Here is a 21,063-nt window from a genome sequence, read left to right on the forward strand (position 1 = left end):
TGTTCCAATTAGAGTGCACCTCTCATCGGTGATCACTCTTATCCTTTTCCTATTGGACCGACAAGCCCGGCCCATGACTACTAGAAGTGGACGCCGGTGGTTAACAACCACGTGTATATGGTAACAAACCCCCCTTGAGTGATGCGGTGAATGAGAGCTGGCACATATAGTAAAGGGAAGTTCCATGCCTTAAGGACATGATCAATCCACAAAGGGGAGTAAGCCCAAAGCTTTGTGAAAAGATTCAAACTTCTCATGAGACAATGCCTTTGTGAAAAGGTCTGCAAGCTTGTCCTGTGTTGGTACATAAGCCAAGCTGATATCTCAAGTTGAGAGCCTCTCCCTGACATAGTGGTAATGCACCTCAATGTGCTTTGTGCAAGCATGAAAAAATGGGTTCATTGCAACTATCAATTTAGATAGTGGTGGTTGTGTCCTGTCCAACACCCAAATCAGCCATAAGGCGTCTAGGCCATACACACTCAATCGTAGCTATAAAGATTGCCATGTACTTAGCCTCACAAGTAGAAGTGGCCAGAGTAGGTTGCTTCTTGATCAACCATGATATACATGAACTGCCAAGCATGAAACAAAAACCACTTGTGGATGCTCACGTGTCAAAACAACCAGCCCAATTTGAGCCCAAAAAAGCATGTAATTTTGGCGGCAATTATCCCCCCTTGGGATAAAACAAGCCAACATGTAAAGTACCACTCAAGTAGTGCAAATCCTCTTGACAACCTGTCAATTCTTAGACCCTGGGCTATGCATAAATCTGATGACCTATGAGACTGCAAACTAAATATCTGGCCTTGTGTTGCATACAAAATGAAGCATTTAATAGCAGTTTAGTAAAGACTGACATCTGCAGGATCACCAGGATCATGAAGACTCAATTTCAAACCTATTTCCATGGAGTGGCAATAGGTTTGCAATCCTCAAGTCCAAACTTGCATAGCAATGTCTCTATGTAACTTTTTTGACACAAGGCGATACCACCATCACACTGCTTAAACTATATACCCAAGTAATGGTGCAACAGCCCCAAATCTTTCATCTTGAAAGTAGCATTCAAATTAGCCTTAAGTTCAGCAATATGTCTCTCATTTGGTCCAGTGATCAGCAAATCATCCACATAAAGAACCACAGTGAGAAGTACATCACCCTCACGCTTCACATACAATGTGCATTTTGTTGGATTGTTACCTCATTTGACCAAATGAGTGTCAACTTTCTCATACCAAGCACAAGGAGATTGCTTCAATCCATATAAAGCTTTCTTACATATAAGACCTAGGGTAGCTAGACCTTGAGATCCTCCTCCCAACCTCCCATTATAAAGGCAGGCTCCTAGCCTCTTGCCCTAGATGGATCCCCTTTCCACATTGACTAGCCTGGCCCCTGGCCGTAGTCCGTGACTCCCTGGCCTTGCCCTTGTCGACATTAGTCCCCCCTTAAGGAAGAGTTTTCATCCTCAAAAACAAAAGTGGGAAACTTCTTCTTAAGAGCACTAATGTTTTCCCAAGTGGCACATTCTTCAGGTCGATCTTTCCACTTGATTAAAGCTTGTGGACGTACATGATGACGCGTACGTAAATCATGATAGCAAGAATTTGTTCAGGTTCATGGGGTGGGGTAGAAGGTTCAACAAAATTGACCAGAATCTATTGGTCAATGACATTGCCGTCCCCATGTAGTCGCTTACATAAACGGCTTACATGAAACACCGGATGGACACGAGAGTGTGTGGGTAATAATAATTTGTAGGCACAATCACCAACTCACTTGAGGATTTTGAAAGGCCCACAATATCTTGGAGATATTTTAGGTGTTGGCCCAGTTTTCAAAATTTCTGAATGCTTTGGCACACGTAAAAATACTTCCTCTCCTTCTTCAAAGGTAACTTGTCGACGTTTCTCATCAGTGTACTTCTTATACCGATCTTGTGATTTTCAGACATTCCGATGAGCGAGTTTCAGCATATCCATATGGTCTTGGAGAAAATCCTTAACGTGTTGGAGTTTTACGGTTGCCAATCCTACCGTAATGGTGGGTGACCTAGGTTGAAAACCATACATGAGCATGAAAGGACTAAATCCAGTCGTGACATGCTTAGCACTGTTGTAAGTGAACTCAAGAAGAGGTAGATATTCTTCCCAGTCTGTTTGTTTCTTGCTAACATATACGTGTAGCATATCCTCTAGTACTTGGTTAACTCGTTCAGTCTGACCATTCGTTTCTAGATGATCGGTTGTACTGAGGTTGAGTTGTGTACCCAATCCTTTAAACACAACCCTCCAAAAATGACTGTTAAACTTGGGATCACGATCACTCACAATGTTACTTGGCAAGCCATACAACCTGTATACATTGTCCACAAATAACTTGGCTAATTTTGGAGTCTTAATCATTGATCTGGTTGGAATAAACTTACATAGTTTAGTCAACCGGTCTACGATCACCCATACTGAGTCATGACCTCGTACAATGGTTGGTAAACCCACAATAAAATCCATAGAGATACTTTCCCATTTCCCATTGGGAATCTCTAAAGGATGTAAGAGTCCTCCTGCCTTCAGGTGTTCTGCTTTGTTAACTTGACATTTTTCGCAGTGCAAGACATAATCTTGAACAAAGCCATGTAAACCTGGCTAGTAAAACTGTCATTGTATGAGATCATAAGTCTTTTTAATACCCGAATGCCCTGCACTTGGACTGTCATTACATTCATAAATAATTTGGCACTAAATGTCAATGTCCATCGGTACACAAACTCTCCCCTTTTGGAGTAGGTACCCATTGTTGATGGTAAAATTCTACCATCGCTGTAGTTCATCACTCGACAGAGGAGAACTATGTGTGGAGACGATACACTACCAGGATTGGAGTGAGAAGGATCCCTCATTTGCACATGGATCCACACTTTGGAATATGCATCATCATGCTCATATTTCCCTTGAACATGAATGCCAATTGTTGCCTCGTTTGGATCCAATGCTCACCTAGATCTAATCTTTGGGCTTTCCCCACCCCTATCTTTCCTCTTCTTCAACCCCAAATGCCAAGTGCGTTGCAAGCATGCCCTCTACACTGAGCAAAAGATTAGGCTTGCAATCTCGCGAAAGAGATTTGCTTAAAATGTATGGATCGGATCCCTCCACGTGCAGAAATCGCCAACTATGAAAATTTCCATGCTAGGAATTTGTCTATCAATTGACGTGGAGAAGTTGAAGGTCGCGACTCGCAGAGTGAGACAACAACTTCTCGTATCCATTGTCTTCTACCTATAAAGGTACGAGAGAGAGAGAGAGAGAGAGAGAGAGAGAGAGAGAGCGAGAGAGAGAGAGAGAGAGAGGACGTGGATGGTGCTGCCACATGGTGCTGAGGTACTGCAAGGTGCAATTGTCCATGTGGCGGTGCATGATATATGAAGGCCATAATATGGGTATCCTCCCCACAACTGCATTGCGGGAGGACGGTGTGGTGCTGGGCTCTACTCCACCTCCTTCCTCGCTTCCAAATGACCTTGGATATAACTTGTATATTCATTGTTGTCTCCTACATTACATGTATATATCATATTGAACTGATCAATCTCTCTCTCTCTCTCTCTCTCTCTCTCTCTCTCTCTCTCTCTCTCTCTCTCTCTCTCTCTCTCTCTCTCTCTCTCTCTCTCTCTCTCTCTCTCTCTCTCTCTCTCTCTCTCTCTCAATTTACCAGTTTTCTAGATCAAAAATTATAGAGGCAAGATAGACTAAATCCAAAATCTTTTCATGTAAAATTCCTCTCAAACTTTTGTAGGTATCCTCATATAAACTACTAATTAAGGAAATTGCATAAACTGGGTTTTTTCAATCATTAAGGCTCCAAATTGAAACCCGAATCACACCAGTGAGAAGACACGATGCTAAATAAGTCTACAATAATTATTTGCATAGACTTGCTCTTTGAACAAGTGATGAAAAAAAACATAAGGCCTGTGTAACCTTTGCACACTTCATTCTGCAAAAAAGGAAAGAGTGCACTACCACACCTTATTTTGCAGGGCAAAAGAGAGAGAGAGAGAGAGAGAGAGAGAGAGAGATTCCTTCACATCTTTAAATTGTCAATCTCCCACTTAAAAACGAGGCGCTGGTTGCGAAGCTATTTTGGTGCCTCACTTCAGTCCAAAAGATAAAGCAATACTATGGCTTTGCTCTTTGGGCATGCCAAAAAACACAACACAAATGCAAAGCTTAATCCATTCATTTTCACAATGTATATAAGGGAGGACTAGAGTGGTAAGAAGGACCAAGTAGAATTCTCTTAAAAAGTGTTCTTTATGTTGTACAGATGTGTTTATGTCATTATGAAAATTGACATGATAAAGGTTTTATCAGAAATGTTAGCAACCACACTACGATATTCATGAAGTTACTACTTAAGCGAAGCCAAATATTGATTATACCATCATAGTATTCTTGTTATATTTATCTCACATGGATGTAGAATGGACATGAAGTCATAATTTTGGTGCAATTGTTGATGAAGCTAGTAACATTGAAAGACTCTTAAGACCTTTCAATCAAAATGGCGTTCTTCATCTCATCACTAGAAATGGTGTCCAAGACCAAATTGATGAGGCACTTTGTTGTGATCCCAAGAGTGGGACAAGTATCTTCTTCTCGAGGAGTTTACTAAAGACAACACAACTCCTCGTATGCAGAAGAAGATAAGTTTGAACATCATAGGAACAATCCCATAATTTGTTTTTCTTTTGGAAAAACAAATTAGTATCTTACCCATACAGTACCCCACAATGTTTGTGAATAGAGGCTATAGTACTAACAAGAAAGAAGTACTATGATATGATACATTAGACCTGTGCGCCAAGAGCTTGGCCATAGATTAAGGCTCATCAAATATAAGAGTTGATGTATCAAAACTGTAAGGGTTAAAACCTGGCAAAATAAGGTAGGAAAAAACTCTTCTAAAGAGAGCAAAAAGCTCCCTAGTCAACTACCAATAGAGAAGAGAGAAACAACCCAGCAACCTCTGAAAATTTGGCACTTCGAAGCCCTTGAACAGGTATCTCCAATGGCAATAGCAAGTAGACTATGCGTCATCCTTGTAGATGTCACATTTGCATCAAAATCAATTGCTCCATGGATGCACTCTTTGAGCATATTGCACTTTCATTCCATAGAGGTCCAAACATAAAGTTTTTCCCAACCTTTCACTCCCTTCCCAATATTGTTTCATAATTCATTCTACTCACACAGTCTCACGTTGTTGGGAAGAATGGAAATCCCCAATGGCCTTCATTGGATGGGGAGTAAACTCTTAGCGATGAATAGTGGGCATGCGTACATCCCTTCAGATATCACTCTAAAGCTGATGATGTATGCATTAATATGTTAAGTCTCCAATGTGCAAGGCTGATAGCAAACCGGACATATGCTGGTGAGTCACGCCATCTGCACGGGCCCAAGACCAGATGGCTATCACCCAAGTATATGAAGCCTGAAGGTGAAAGAGTACCCTCTTCTCCGTCAAAACCACCACAATGGAGCCATCACACATTCATCCCCATAATATATAGCCTCGTGCAAGGGACTAAATGAATGGTTTGCGTGCTTGCTGCCCACCATGAAAAGCGTTTCACCGTGTTTTGAGAGCAAAATGTTTCGAGCATTGAAATGTTTCGCTCCATCAGGTGAGACCCACGCCATTTCAATCACAAGATATTCTCATCCTTTCTACTCTTTCTACTCTTAAGGCTTCCCGAATCCATCTATGCATGTTTCAGTATCATGTTTCATTGTGCTTTGTCATAAGGCTGAAATGTTTCATTTTCGATCAACACCTCTGGAGTGTGAACTCTTATCATAAGACTAGAACCATTCACAGTGGAGCAACATGTTTTGTGGGTGAAACTCTTCGGCCTTGAAATGTTCGGCGGTGAAACTGCTACGATGGACATGAGGGATCCCAAGGTTTTAGTTTTCTTACATCAAACTACCACCTCAAGCATCTTCCATCCTTCATTGTCCATTCTCAGGGCCTGAATACTTTTAGCATCATTGTGCATGCCAAAAACTGCGTAAAGATCCGCCATCAGGAGATAAGTTGCAGTATTCTCTCTATCGAACTGTATTGCATGCTCAAATGCCCATCTCCCCACATTCACATCTCCCCGTTTTCGACAAGCACCCAGAAGGATTGACAAGACCTCCAGATTATCTGAAAATGGCATCTCCTGAATCACTCCCACTGCCTTGTCAATGTGTCCAGAACGCCCGAAAAGACCGACCATGCAAGCGTAGTGCTCCAGGTCCGGCTTGATGCCATACTTCTTACTCAGAAGTGTAAAATAGAAGTGGCCATCATGTACTCGTCCAGAGTGACTACAAGCATTAAGAAACTAGAAAATACGACTGCATCCGGAAAGAAGCCCTCCTGCTGCATTTGTTTGAGACAAGTCACATCTTGTTCACACTGGCCTTGTTGAGCAAATCCCATAATTAAGGCCGACCAAGTGCTAATATCTCGTAACGGAAGCTCATCTAGCACTTTCTATGCTTGTGCAAGAGCACCACACTTGGCATACATATCCACTAAAGCAGTGTCAAGAAGAAAATTGCTTCCCAACAAAACTTGTCTAACAATCTCATCATGAATTTACTTCCCCTTTGCAACCACTCCTAAAGCACCACATGCCTTTAAGATGGAAGTAAAGGTTCGTTGGGAGAAAGTCCCCCGCCTTGCATCTGTTCAAAAGTTTTCAATGCTTTCTCCCCCTGTCCCTATTGAGCATATCCTTCTATAGGTGCTGACCAAGACGTGACATCCCAATGACGAAGATTCTCAAAGGCTTGTTGTGCTTTAACAAGGACTCCACACTTGGTGTACATGTCCACCAAGGCAATACCAAGCACAAAATCATTGGCCAACAATCCTTGTCTCAAAATCTCATTATGTGTAATGGAATTTGCCTATTCAATTTGAGAGTAGCGGAATTTAATGAGAGTACTTTCAAGAAATGATTTTGTGAGCATAGCGGGTAGACATAATTGAAGATAGCAGTATAATCATAGCAATTAGTTAACTTGGCATAGACAATACTTTTGCAAGAGAGAGAATTTAGAGAACATGACAACATTTGAGGACCGGATTTATGTGGAGCCGGTCCCCCCTCCAATAGGCATTTGTATTATGATTTCTCCCATAAAGAGAGACTTGTTACAATACATTCTTTGTGTTCCTTGTGACCTAGGTGAAGCAATGAAGATGGAAAGCTTCATGCATCACCATCATAGCATAACCTAAACTTGAAGAAAGCTTTAACTATTCCAAGCCTCAGTCCCAAGACCTCAAACACCTTCAAAGGTGGAGAGAGCTAGCAGGGAATGAGGGTAGGGAAGAGGAAGAATAAACATTTCATACGAGAAAGAGCTAGTTCCTCACTTATCATAACTCTTGTGCTAGCATACATAATAGCATAGTAATGAAGAAGAAATAGATGGCAAGCTCAAGCATTGAAGCATGGCTCTTGGATGGATTTGCACTCCATAGCCAAGAGTGTTGGTGTAGGCTCTCAACCTCTACTTGCTTGGAGAAAGAGAGGGAGCTCTTGCACTTTGCATAGTACACAATGAGAGTGTTTGTGAGTGTGTGTGGGTGAGTATACCCCCTAAGCACCCCCCTAGCTTGCTTGGGTCGACCCCCCCTTGTAGCTCATGCTTGAAGCTCATTGGACCCCTCCAGGCCTAGCCAATCACAAGCAGGAGCCATTACAAGCAACATGGGTAGCCTTGGGACAAGTGTCCCCCTTTCCCCTTTGAGAGAGAGGACTTGATAAATGCAAAATCAATTAATTGAATATCCTAAATTATCATTGGACCCCTTGGGTGGCCAACCAATAGGCTTCAGGAACACCATGAGGGCAACATGGGGAGGAACTTGACAAGTGTCCTTGCTGCCTCTTCAAGCTGGGGCTTCCCTTGTGTGTGTGTGTGTGTGTGTGTGTGTGTGTGTGTGTGTGTGTGTGTGTGTGTGTGTGTGTGTGTGTGTGTGTGTTCTCTCTCATCCCCCCCCCCCCCTTGTAGGCTCGCCCCCCTCCTTGTAGGGATATTTTTGACTTTGGATGAGCAAGCCCCTTAGTCATCAAGCATGACTAAGCACTTGAAGTAGGAGGTCTTCCCACAAGCATCTCAGGCAAGCTTCTCAAGGCACCTCAAGCACCTTAATCATGCACCAAGTCAAGCACCTCAAGCATGGAGCCAGTCAAGCACCTCAAGCATCTTAATCAAGCACCTCAAGTAGGACAAGCACCTCAAGCACGACAAGAACCTCGAGCTTGGGCCGGGTTCCCACCTCAAGCTCAGCCCTAGCTTACCTAAGGTCAAAGGATTTTTACACACATTATTGGAGGTCTTCAATGAAGCTAACTCTAAGGTCTTATGCTCCATTGGTTAGCCTTGCTCTTGATAGACCATCTCCCATTTGGACCCCTTTACTATTGGCCCCGTGTTGAGATAGATCTATAAGCACATATCTATATCTTAACACTTGTTCCCATTTATTCTCCCATATTAAGTGATCAATTTAATATGAGAAAATCATTTGGGTTGGTTAGATATTAGATTTTATGACATTACCTCTCTCTTGAAATCATAGTCGTCCTCGACTATGAGGTAGAAGAAATAAAGCCTTAGTCATTAGTCAATCGTACTTAGCGGGTAGAGGATCCCTTTTTTTACCCTACGACATCTTTCCAAGATGGATGACTAATCCATTTGGTGCTTGGGAGACATAGCTGCCGCAAGCATGTCTGCTCTTTAGTCCATTTCATTCTCCCAAAGTAGAGTGACAAATTCTACTTGGTGTTTGAGAGACGTCGTCATCACAAACATGATTCTAAGCATGCATACTAGTTAAATTTGTGCACAATTAAAAAGAGGATTAGTCTTATAAGACAAAAACATGAGTCATTTAAAAGAAATTTGTACATTTGCTTACTCTAATGTAGCATTGTAAGCATTGACAAGGTTCATACTATCCTTAAGTTGTACTCCTTGCATCCATTTAGCATCTTCAAAAGGATAATTTTTGAACTTAATAAGATACCGTCGGATTATCTTACCATGTCGTAGTACCTTGTCTTCATGCCGAAGGACAGCTTCGGGTTGTAGCACCTCTTCTTGGTCTTCAACTTCGGGAGGGTCTTCAATAATTGGTTCAGTTGGTGGCTCTTCTTTGTAGGGCTTAAGTAGGCTTACATGAAAGGAATTTTGTATAAGCCAATGGTTGGGCAACTTGAGTTGATAAGCCGTCTCATTGATGGGCTTCAAGATTTGGAAATGACCATAGTATCTTTTTGCTAGTTTAGCATAATACTTTTGATGGCCCGTAGGATTTTTGCCCGTCGTTTGCCTTAATCGAGCCTTAGGAAACTTGAGTAAGACCCAATCATTTTCTTTGAACATTAAGGCTCTTCTGTGCTTATCAGCAGCAGATTTTTGCCTTTGTTGAGAGATGGCTATAGCCTCCCTAATCTTTTGAAAAGATTCTTGTAGGTCACGGCTATACTCATCAGCGGCGAAGATCTTCCCATGTACTTTGAGTAGCAAGGGACTTTTAGGTCTTCCCTCTATGATCTCGAAAGGTGCTTTCCCCGTAGAAGTATGGACAGTATTATTGTAGGCATACTCTACTAGAGGTAAATACTTTACCCATTGTGAGCGTTGATCTACTTCGGTAACATAAGTCTTGAGTAGATCGAGTATCGTAAGATTGGCTATCTCACTTTGGCCATCCGTTTGTGGGTGATAGGCCGAAGAGAAATTCAATCTTGTTCCTAGATTTTCAAAGAGACCTTTCCAGAAATTATTGGTCATTCTAGGATCTCGATCTGACACGATGGATGTGGGTAATCCATGGTGCTTGAAAATCTGAGATATGAAGAGAGTTGCCATTTGATGTGCCTTAATAGTCTTTTTGACAGGAATAAAATGTGCTTGCTTGCTAAACCTGTCGACTATTGTCCATATTCCAGTATTCCCATGGATAGACTTGGGTAATCCAAAGATGAAATCCATGGATATACTCTCCCATGGTGAATTTGGAATAGGCAATGGCTGGAGTAATCCAGGTTGCTTCCCTCTATCATACTTGGTCTTTTGGCATACTACACATTTTGAAACATACTCTTGTATGTCCACTTTCATGGTAGGCCAATAGAAATACGTCTCTACTCCTCGGAGAGTAGGTTGAATACCTCTATGCCGTGCATATGGAGGAGCATGGGATTCATACATAACCTTCTCACGAAGGGAATGGGTAACACATAGCCTATTGCCGTGGAGAAGATAACCATCCTGCAAGGTGAATGGTTCCTCTTTCTTCCCCAAAGCAAGGGCTGACATTATGTCTCTAAAGTCAGGGTCAGTAGCATACTCATCTATCATAGAGGATAGATCATTGTGAGTAGCTATAGACACCGCATTAACTTTTGGTCGTCGTGAAAGTGCATCGGCAACTTGATTGTGCTTACCAGCTATGTGAGCAATATGGAAATTAAATTGCGAAAGAAAATTTGCCCACCTCATTTGTTTGTCGGAAAGTTTGGTTTGCGTCATGAAATACTTGAGACTTTGGTGGTCGGTTCGTAGGATAAATGGAGTCCCCAATAGGTAGTGCTTCCATGTGTCTAGGGCATGTAGAACAGCTAAAAGCTCTTTCTCATAAATGCCCAAGACTCGTTCATCACTATTGAGCCTTCGGCTCTCATATGCTATGGCATGCCCTTCTTGAAGCAAAACCGCTCCAAGGCAATCACCACACGCATCACATTGGACCTCAAATGGATTTGAGAGATCCGGAAGCACGAGGATTGGTTGGGAAGTAAGCTTCTCTTTGAGTTTTTCAAAAGCATTTTGCTCCTTAGCAGTCCATACAAACTTAATGTTCTTCTTTGTTAAGTCGTGTAGTGGTCCTGCTACTTGAGAGAATTTTGCTATGAAGCGTCTATAGTATGCACACATACCAATAAAGCTTCTTAGCTCATGTAGATTCCTTGGGTTAGGCCATGATTTTATTACCTCTAACTTTGATGGATCCATACGAATACCATCGTGAGAGATAATATGACCTAGATATTGAATCTCTTGAAGGAAGAATTCACTTTTCTTTTGGTTGAGAAAAAGTTTGTTCTCCCTCAAGGCTTGAAAAATCACTTGGAGATGTTGCTTATGTTCCTCCAAAGACTTGGAGTAGATGATGATATCATCAAAGAACACTCCAGTGAATTTACATATGGTCTAAAAATTTTCTCCATGAGACGATTGAAAGTAGCTGGTGCATTAGTCAAGCCAAAAGGCATGACTAGATATTCATAAAGACCAAATGTTGTGCGAAACGCGGTCTTTAGGATATCTTCATCCACTATCCTTATTTGATGATAGACACTCTTAAGGTCAATCCTACTGAAGTAGGTAGAGCCTTGTAGCTTATCAAACAGATCTTCTACCCGAGGCACGGGAAATCTGTTTTTGATAGTGATATGGTTTAGTGCTCGATAGTCCACACACATACGGTATGTACCATCTTTCTTTTGCACTAAAAGGACTGGAGAACAAAAGGGAGAGGAACTAGGCCTCACCATCCCTTTGTCTACCAATTCCTGTACTTGCCTCATAATATCCTCTTGTTGAGCTTGTGAGACTCGATAAGGAGGTTTGTTAGGCGGTGAGCTTCTTGGAAGGAGCTCAATACGATGGTCATCATCCCCTCGTTTTGGAGGTAGGTCCATAGGGATATCATCGATGAACACATCTTGGAATCCTTTTAGAAAAGTAGACAAGTCTAACTCTTCTTGATTCCTATCATTTTCATTTGATGAAACATTATTAGCTTTTAGAGACTCTTTGACATAAATCATGTACGCAGAAATTGAGCTCTTCATTGATTTATCAAAAGAAAGAGGATTTACAAGTGGAATAGTGCGACCACGTTCACTAGCATCTATATACATGTTCTTTCCCCTGTAGGTGGAGTAAATTCTCCTTTTAGGGAACTTCATGTTGGCAGCCATGCGATCAAACCATGGTGCCCCTAGGATAACATCCTGATGTTGGAGAGGAGAGATGAAGAAGTCTTCTTTGTCGACATAGCTTTGGACATGAAGCCTCAACTTCCCAATCAAGGGAGTAACGGAGGCTTGTTGTCCCTTGAAAGCTGCATCAGCTGTTACTATATCTCCCATCTCAAAAGCTTGAATGCCCAACTTGGTGGCCAACTCTATTGATATGAAGTTGAGAGTAGAGCCAGGGTCAAACAAGATGAAGGCATCATGCTCTCTTACCTTTCCCCAAGCATAGGAGAGTGATGATCCTTTGCAATGAGCATCCTCTTTTAGAGCTTCGATGGTGGAAGCCCTAGGAGTCTCATTGCGAGTATTCTTCTTGGGGCAAGAACGATAGCCATGTCCTTGCTCCCCACACTTGAAACATCTATGGTCCTTGTGAAAAGATTCAAGCTCTTCAGGAGAGAGTTTGTTTTTACCTTTGTAAACTCCCTTCTCCTTGGACCGATTGTTGTTGTTGTTATTGTTGTTGTTGGAAGTGCCTTGGGAATTATTTTGAGCATTGGATTTCCCCTTTGCATCAATTTTATCTTTGTTTTCCATGGGCTTGACATTACGTCTAGCCCCTTGATGAAAATTGATGCGTGAAGCAACCATGGTGTGATGGATTACTTCTGTAATAGTACTAGGCCGTTGAGAGTTGATGTATTCGGCCATCTCTTCAGGTAATCCCGCACATAATTGCTGTCTTTGCTCGGCAAAGTCTATCTTTTGAAAGACAGTAGCTTTGAGATGTAAATCCCAAAACTTGTCTACATACTTGTTGATAGACTCATGAGAGAGAAGCTTCAAGCCGCGCCATTCGGTAAGAACTTTATCTTTAGTATCACTTGGAAGAAATTGCTTCATGATGGAAACTCGTAGAGTTTTCCATGTCTTTGGGGCTTCTCCATTGCCACGAAGGCTAGCCCACCATTGACGAGCTGATTTTTGGAAGTGCATAGCTACATGGAGTAGCTTGGAGAACTCTGTGAAGCCCTCGTCCCCAAAGGCCGCATCAAATTGCTGGATGAAGGCCAACACTTTGTCGGTAGCACCAAAGGTGCCATCGTAGGTGAGAAAAGAGATACTCTTTCCTCCCTCCTTGAACTTCTTTAGCTTTTGTGACCTTCGCCATGCAGGAAATGATTTGCGATGTCCTCCCCTCTTGTATTCTCTAGGAGAATAGCCATAACTTTCATCAGAAGAGGAGGAAGGTGAAGAAGAAGGAGAAGAGGGTGACCTCTTCCTAGCCCTTTTCTTCCTTTGTTTCCTCTCTTGCCTTTCAAAGTGATGAGGAGAAGGACTATAGGTTGCTCTTTTCCTCTTGGGAGGAGTAGGCGATCGTCTAGACCGCCGTCTTCGTGGAGCCACATCTTCAGAAGAACTTAGACTGTCATTGCTTTCTTTCTCTTTGGATTCCTCCTCTCGAATGGGAGAGAGTCTTCTTTTGGGGGTCTCTTCAAGAGGCCTCCTAAGCTCTCTCTCCTCTGGGAGAGGAAGGGAAATTCCATAAGCACGAAGTTGTTGAGTAACTTCGGCTTGCAAAACAGGGTTGCCCATAGCTTGTTGCAACCTAGTGACGAGATAATTCACAAACATGGGAGCATCATCATTAGCACCTTCATGTGCAAAATCAAAGCTATCAATGTTCATTCTACTCTCTTGATTATTGTCAGCCATGTTAACAAAATTTATGTTTATACTTAGTGTATGCTTTGGCAATACAAAACCTTAGTTGCCACTCCTCTTAGCCTTTGAAAATCGGCTCTTAAGTATCTACACCCACGGCTCAAAGTGGTTAATTATAGAGAGTAGAGGAGTAGGTCTAACATAGCAGAGTTGCCAAGGGCTAGCTCCTTTCGGACTTCTTATGGCTCAATAATGGTAAAGCCGTAGGCAAGTCTAAAATGACTCCATTATTAAGTCCAAAGCTCCCGAGGTGTGCACCATCCCCCACATAGTGGGCTTAACAAAACCGATATTAGATCCCAGTTCCACTTACTCTATTATAATTAACAACATCAACCATTTATAGGCTACTTAAGGACCTCTCTTCTTAAGCAAGAAAAGAGAAACCAAATGCTCTGATACCAATGTAATGGAATTTGCCTATTCAATTTGAGAGTAGCGGAATTTAATGAGAGTACTTTCAAGAAATGATTTTGTGAGCATAGCGGGTAGACATAATTGAAGATAGCAACATAATCATAGCAATTAGTTAACTTGGCATAGACAATACTTTTGCAAGAGAGAGAATTTAGAGAACATGACAACATTTGAGGACCGGATTTATGTGGAGCCGGTCCCCCCTCCAATAGGCATTTGTATTATGATTTCTCCCATAAAGAGAGACTTGTTACAATACATTCTTTGTGTTCCTTGTGACCTAGGTGAAGCAATGAAGATGGAAAGCTTCATGCATCACCATCATAGCATAACCTAAACTTGAAGAAAGCTTTAACTATTCCAAGCCTCAGTCCCAAGACCTCAAACACCTTCAAAGGTGGAGAGAGCTAGCAGGGAATGAGGGTAGGGAAGAGGAAGAAGAAACATTTCATACGAGAAAGAGCTAGTTCCTCACTTATCATAACTCTTGTGCTAGCATACATAATAGCATAGTAATGAAGAAGAAATAGATGGCAAGCTCAAGCATTGAAGCATGGCTCTTGGATGGATTTGCACTCCATAGCCAAGAGTGTTGGTGTAGGCTCTCAACCTCTACTTGCTTGGAGAAAGAGAGGGAGCTCTTGCACTTTGCATAGTACACAATGAGAGTGTTTGTGAGTGTGTGTGGGTGAGTATACCCCCTAAGCACCCCCCTAGCTTGCTTGGGTCGACCCCCCCTTGTAGCTCATGCTTGAAGCTCATTGGACCCCTCCAGGCCTAGCCAATCACAAGCAGGAGCCATTACAAGCAACATGGGTAGCCTTGGGACAAGTGTCCCCCTTTCCCCTTTGAGAGAGAGGACTTGAAAAATGCAAAATCAATTAATTAAATATCCTAAATTATCATTGGACCCCTTGGGTGGCCAACCAATAGGCTTCAGGCACACCATGAGGGCAACATGGGGAGGAACTTGACAAGTGTCCTTGCTGCCTCTTTAAGCTGGGGCTTCCCTTGTGTGTGTGTGTGTGTGTGTGTTTCTCTCTCATCCCCCCCCCCCCCCCCCCCCCCCCCCCCCCCCCTTGTAGGCTCGCCCCCCTCCTTGTAGGGATATTTTTGACTTTGGATGAGCAAGCCCCTTAGTCATCAAGCATGACTAAGCACTTGAAGTAGGAGGTGTTCCCACAAGCATCTCAGGCAAGCTTCTCAAGGCACCTCAAGCACCTTAATCATGCACCAAGTCAAGCACCTCAAGCATGGAGCCAGTCAAGCACCTCAAGCATCTTAATCAAGCACCTCAAGCATGACAAGCACCTCAAGCAGGACAAGCATCTCAAGCACGACAAGAACCTCGAGCTTGGGCCGGGTTCCCACCTCAAGCTCAACCCTAGCTTACCTAAGGTCAAAGGATTTTTACACACATTATTGGAGGTCTTCAATGAAGCTAACCCTAAGGTCTTATGCTTCATTGGTTAGCCTTGCTCTTGATAGACCATCTCCCATTTGGGCCCCTTTACTATTGGCTCCGTGTTGAGATAGATCTATAAGCACATATCTATATCTTAACACTTGTTCCCATTTATTCTCCCACATTAAGTGATCAATTTAATATGAGAAAATCATTTGGATTGGTTAGATATTAGATTTTATGACATTATGAATACACTCACCCTTGTCTTTTTCCCCCATGTCACCACATGCTTTCAAGATGCAGGCATAGGTCTTTGCATCAGGAAAAAGGCCCTCAGAGTGCATTTGCTCATAGCATGCATATGCTTGCAGGGCCTCCGCCTGTTGAGCATATCCTGTGATTAAAGCAGACCATGTGATAACATTCCGCGAAGAAAGATTCTGAAAAACTTGCTGAGCTTTTGCAAGAGCGTTGCATTTAGCATCAATGTCTACAAGTGTGGTTCCAAGCATCACATCATTTTTCAGCAATCCCTGATGAACGACTTCGTCGTGAACTCTCTCCCCCTTGTCAACTGCTCCTATAGAGCCATAGGCTTTCAATATGGAAGTAAAGGTCACCGCATCTGGAGACAAGCCTGCACGTTGCATCGTCTCGAAGCAGCATCCACAGCCTCCTTGCCTAGCCCCAGCAGGGTGTTCCAACAATCCCTGATGAACGATTTTCCACCTTCATCTATCTTTTCATTTCCTAAACTCACCGTTCACTTATGAAGTTAATATGTTTTAAAATAATTTTTATTTTTGAATCAATGACGAGAGAGAGAGAGAGAGAGAGAGAGAGAGAGAGAGAGAGAGAGAGAGAGAGAGAGAGAGAGAGAGGTGGATTAGCCTCCACACTATCTCGCATGGGCATGCTCAAATGGGATCGACGGCTTAGGTGATCTGGGCCGTCGAATGCGTATTTGGTAAATTCGGGGCGCTTGGTAAATTTGGGAAGAAAAGTAGATTCGGGTAGGCTTGTAAATTCGGGTTGATCTGCATCCCATGTCTCAAACCCCCGATCTCCCCACCACGAGCCATGTGCACTAACCACTACACCCTCATGCATACGTTGAAATATAGGCGATTCGAGTATATCATATTGTAAATGTGGGCCGATTAGTAAAGTCGGGACAAATTTGTAAATTCGGTCAAATTGGTAAATTTGGGGTAATCTCAAATCTGATGGTCCGTAATTGATGCGCGTCGCCTTTTCCTCCTCCACCATTGATCCCATTTGACCATGCACGTGTGATAAAGTGATGAGGGCATATTAGATCAGGCTTTCGCGCGAGTGCGCGCACGCCATGCATTTGACAACCAAAGAAAATAGGAATGATGGCAGGAACTCACGGCTAGCTATGGTACCTCAGAATGATGGAAGAGAACAAGCTCAAGACATCTGAAGGCATCGAGAAGGTAGCTCTTGAGATCGGAAGAATGGCTCTCTACACAGAGGTCCTGCCATTTTATCGCTTCCCCTTCTTTCGAACACGTCATCACCATGGATTCTCTGTGTTTTGATAGTTGGTTCACCCCTTCTTGGCTCGATGAAGAGCCTGTAAGGAATGGGTTTGCTCAAGATGGCAACCGTTGTAACGATCATGCAATTCCACCGGATGCTACTGCTTTTGTCACCATATTGCGGAATTGTGCCAAGAACAAAGATCTGCGCAAAGGCACTAGAGTACACGATGACATCACGAAGATGGGTTTGCTTGAGAAGTGCTCAGATGCTTTAGTCACCATGTATGCAAAATGTGGGGCACTTTCCAAAGCAAAAGAATTGCTTGAGTTACATATAAGCAGGAATTTGTTCTCTTGGACCGCCCTTATCTCTGCATACACCCAGCAGGGGCTGGGAAAGGATGCGGTGGATTGCTTCGAGAAGATGCAACGTGCAGGCCTATCTCCAAATGCGGTGACCTTTACTTCCATATTGAAAGCCTATGGATCTATAGGAGCAGTTGACAAGGGGGAGAGAGTTCACGACAAAGTCGTTCATTAGGGATTGCTGGAAAATGACGTCATGCTTGGAACCGCACTTGTAGACATGTATGCTAAATGCGGCGCTCTTGCAAAAGCTCGGCAAGTTTTTCAGAATCTTTCTTCGCGGAATGTTATCACATGGTCTGCTTTAATCACAGGATATGCTCAATAGGCGGAGGCCGTGCAAGCATATGCATGCTATGAGCAAATGCCTTTTTCCTGATGCAAAGACCTATGCCTGCATCTTGAAAGCATGTGGTGACATGGGGGCAAAAGACAAGGGTGAGTGTATTCATAATGAGATTTTGAGACAAGGATTGTTGGCCAATGATTTTTGTGCTTGGTACTGCCTTGGTGGATATGTACGCCAAGTGTGGAGTCCTTGTTAAAGCACAACAAGTCTTTGAGAATCTTCCTCACCGGGATGTCACGTCGTGGTCAGCACTTATAGAAGGATATGCTCAACAGGGTCAGGGCAAGCAAGCATTGAAAACTTTTGAACAGATGCAAGGCGGGGGACTTTCTCCCAACGAAGTAACCTTTACTTCCATCTTAAAGGCCTATGGTGCTTTAGGAGCGGTTGCAAAGGGGAAGCAAATTCATGATGAGATTGTTAGGCAAGGTTTGCTGGGAAGCAATTTTCTTCTTGACACTGCTTTAGTGGATATGTATGCCAAGTGTGGTGCTCTTGCACAAGCACAGAAAGTGCTAGATGAGCTTCCATTATGGGATATTAGCACGTGGTCGGCCTTAATTATGGGATATGCTCAATAGGGCCAGTGTGAACAAGCTGTGACTTGTCTCGAACAGATGCAGCAGGAGGGCCTCTTTCCGGATGCAGTCATATTTTCTAGTTTGCTTAATGCTTGTAGTCACTCGGGAGGAGTACATGATGGCCACTTCTATTTTACACTTCTGAGTAAGAAGTATGGCATCAAGCCGGACCTGGAGCACTACGCTTGCATGGTCGGTCTTTTCGGGCGTTCTGGACACATTGACAAGGCAGTGGGAGTGATTCAGGAGATGCCATTTTTTGATAATCTGGAGGTCTTGTCAATCCTTCTGGGTGCTTGTCGAAAACGGGGAGATGTGAATGTGGGGAGATGGGCATTTGAGCATGCAATACAGTTCGATAGAGAGAATACTGCAACTTATCTCCTGATGGCTGATCTTTACGCAGTTTTTGGCATGCACAATGATGCTAAAAGTATTCAGGCCCTGAGAATGGACAATGAAGGATGGAAGATGCTTGAGGTGGTAGTTTGATGTAAGAAAACTAAAACCTTGGGATCCCTCATGTCCATCGTAGCAGTTTCACCGCCGAACATTTCAAGGCCGAAGTGTTTCACCCACAAAACATGTTGTTCCACTATGAATGGTTCTAGTCTTATGATAAGAGTTCACCCTGCAGAGGTGTTGTTTAAAAATGAAACATTTCAGCCTTGAGAGTATCTTGTGATTGAAATAGCATGGGTTTCACCTGATGGAGCGAAACATTTCAATGCTCAAAACATGGTGAAACGCTTTTCATGGTGGGCAGCAAGCATGCAAACCATTCATTTAGTCCCTTGCACGAGGCTATATATTATGGGGATGAATGTGTGATGGCTCCATTGCGGTGGTTTTGACGGAGAAGAGGGTACTCTTTCACCTTCAGGCTTCATATACTTGGGTGATAGTCATCTGGTCATATACTTGGGTGATAGTCATCTGGTCCTGGGCCCGTGCAGATGGCGTGACTCACCAGCATATGTCCGGTTTGCTATCAGCCTTGCACATTGGAGACTTAACATATTAATGCATACATCATCAACTTTGGAGTGATATCTAAAGGGATGTACGCCTGCCCACTATTCATCGCTCAGAGTTTACTCCCCATCCAATGAAGGCCATTTGGGATTTCCGTTCTTCCCAACAACGTGAGATTGTGTGAGTAGAATGAATTATGAAACAATATTGGGAAGGGAGTGAAAGGCTGGGAAAAACTTTATGTTTGGACCTCTATGGAATGAAAGCTCAATATGCTCAAAGAGTGCATCCATGGAGCAATCGATTTTGATGCAAATGTGACATCTACAGGGATGACGCATAGTCTACTTGCTATTGCCATTCGAGATACCTGTTCAAGGGCTTCGAAGTGCCAAATTTGCAGAGGTTGCTGGGTTGTTTCTCTCCTCTCTTTTGGTAGTTGGCTATGGTGCTTTTTGCTCTCTTTAGAAGAGTTTTTTCCTACCCTATTTTGCCAGGTTTCAGCCCTTACAGTTTTGATGCATCAGCTCTTATATTTGATGAGCCTTAATCTATGGCCAAGCTCTTGGTGCACAGGTCTGTTGTATCATATCATAGTACTTCTTTCTTGCTAATACTATGGCCTCTATTCACAAACATTGTGGGGTATTGTATGGGTAAGATACTAATTTGTTTTTCCAAAAGAAAAACAAATTATGGGATTGTTCCTATGATGTTCAAACTTGTCTTCTTCTGCATATGAGGAGTTGTGCCGTCTTTAGTAAACTCCTCGAGAAGAAGATACTTGTCCCACTCTTGGGATCACAACAAAGTGCCTCATCAATTTGGTCTTGGACACCATTTCTAGTGATGAGATGAAGAACGCCATTTTGATTGAAAGGTCTTAAGAGTCTTTCAATGTTACTAGCTTCATCAACAATTGCACCAAAATTATAACTTCATGTCCATTCTACATCCATATGAGATCAATATAACAAGAATACTATGATGGTATAATCAATATTTGGCATGGCTTAAGTAGTAACTTCATGAATATCGTAGTGTGGTTGCTAACATTTTTGATAAAACCTTTATCATGTCAATTTTCATAATGACATAAACACATCTGTACAGCATAAAGAACACTTTTAAGAGTATTCTACTTGGTCCTTCTTACCACTCTAGTCCTCCCTTATATACATTGTGAAAATGAATGGATTAAGCTTTGCATTTGTGTTGTGTTTTTTGGCATGCCCAAAGAGCAAAGCCATAGTATTGCTTTATCTTTTGGACTGAAGTGAGGCACCAAAATAGCTCCGCAACCAGCACCTTTTTTTTAAGTGGAAGATTGACAATTGAAAGATGTGAAGGACTCTCTCTCTCTCTCTCTCTCTCTCTCTCTCTCTCTCTCTTCCTGCAAAATATGGTGTGGTAGTGCACTCTCTCCTTTTCTGCAGAATGAAGTGTGCAAAGGTTACACAGGCCTCATCTTTTTTTCATCACTTGTTCAAAGAGCAAGTCTATGCAAAGAATTATTGTAGACTTATTTAGCATTGTGTCTTCTCACAGGCGTGGCTTGGGTTTCAATTAGGAGCCTTAATGATTGAAAAAACCTAGTTTATGCAATTTCCTTAATTAGTAGTTTACATGAGGATACCTACAAAAGTTTGAGAGAAATTTTACAT

General features: G+C 42.7%; 2 pseudogenes; one reads left to right on the plus strand and one right to left on the minus strand.

Annotated features, from left to right (window-relative positions):
- Nucleotides 1–5,872: 5,872 nt before the first annotated feature.
- LOC147421452 (pentatricopeptide repeat-containing protein At2g33680-like) lies at nt 5,873–16,302 on the minus strand (annotated as a pseudogene).
- Nucleotides 16,303–16,996: 694 nt separating this feature from the next.
- On the plus strand, nt 16,997–20,249 carry LOC147421453 (putative pentatricopeptide repeat-containing protein At1g69350, mitochondrial; annotated as a pseudogene).
- Nucleotides 20,250–21,063: the final 814 nt, after the last annotated feature.

The sequence above is a fragment of the Adiantum capillus-veneris genome, chromosome 27 (assembly GCF_014529385.1).
Source record: "Adiantum capillus-veneris isolate H3 chromosome 27, ASM1452938v2, whole genome shotgun sequence".
Taxonomy (NCBI): domain Eukaryota; kingdom Viridiplantae; phylum Streptophyta; class Polypodiopsida; order Polypodiales; family Pteridaceae; genus Adiantum; species Adiantum capillus-veneris.